Raw genomic sequence first — 1,027 nt, forward strand, 5'->3', positions numbered from 1 at the left:
ACCAGGCACAAATCAAGAATGTTTACCATCTTTTACATTTCTTTCTTCACATTCATTCATTTCTACTGTGCATTTTCCCACAGAGGTTAGGGATGCTTTACTTCAAGGACATACACTTAATTTCTTCTGTTTCAAATTTTGCTATCTTAAAACAGACAGCATCTCTTCATTATTTGCTGTACGTAGAACAGAGTCATTATATGCCCTTTTTTAGAGCTAGGACCAATCTCTTCTTAATATTCTATAGCACGTCTTTTTACTCATCGGAAGCAACATACTATTAATTCTATGGACTGACTTCGCTATTGTTTCTGTACCACTTTAAGTAAATATGCTCCCAAACATTTTGGCACGATCCAGGTAACTTAAAATGGCTCTACTGCCATCTCCATCATGCTTTGACTCTTCTGGTGACATGTCTTTGATAAAAACCAGCTCTATAAATTAATACCTATAAAGGTCCTTTAACAATGCTAGAGCCTGTTTAATTGCTGTCCTGTGAGAGGCAAAGGAAATATAATTCTATTTTTATCTGACCTTTGCGATTTTCCACTGGCTGTCAGTTTAAAGTCTGTGGAAAGCTAACAGAGAAAATAAACAGCTGACTAGAAAAAAGAAAGGTATTATTATGACTAAAATCAACTACACTGGGGAGCGAAGGGCTAGCCAAACTGATTGGATTACAGAAGCAATCCTTTATTCAGAATGGCTGTCCTAGGGTAACAGGAGTGTCTCGTAATCTAATTCCTTAAGATTTAACACTCGCACCTACCTCCTAATCATTCACCTCCTTTGTTGAAAAAGCAAAAGAAGCTATATATTTTGCAAAATTGATGGCATGAGGCCCAGAAACTATGACATAAATGTATCACACAATAATATTTGGGCCTAGAGTTATAAATATTTTCTGTCACCCCTAGCATATATTTAATAGAGACAGCCTGTATCTAGTATGATAAGAGTAGTACACTACTTAGAGCTACAATTAACAATGTGCAACTGTGTACCCACGGAGAAGGAAGTGACT

The 1,027-nt window shown here is 36.4% G+C and overlaps 1 protein-coding gene across 1 annotated transcript in view; it reads right to left on the bottom strand.

Moving 5' to 3' along the window:
- The window catches only part of MYO3B (myosin IIIB), a 532,652-nt gene that overhangs the window by 333,048 nt on the left and 198,577 nt on the right, over window positions 1-1,027 (bottom strand). The window lies entirely within an intron of this gene.

Source organism: Trichechus manatus, unplaced genomic scaffold (genome assembly GCF_000243295.1).
Source record: "Trichechus manatus latirostris isolate Lorelei unplaced genomic scaffold, TriManLat1.0 scaffold00037, whole genome shotgun sequence".
Lineage (NCBI taxonomy): Eukaryota > Metazoa > Chordata > Mammalia > Sirenia > Trichechidae > Trichechus > Trichechus manatus.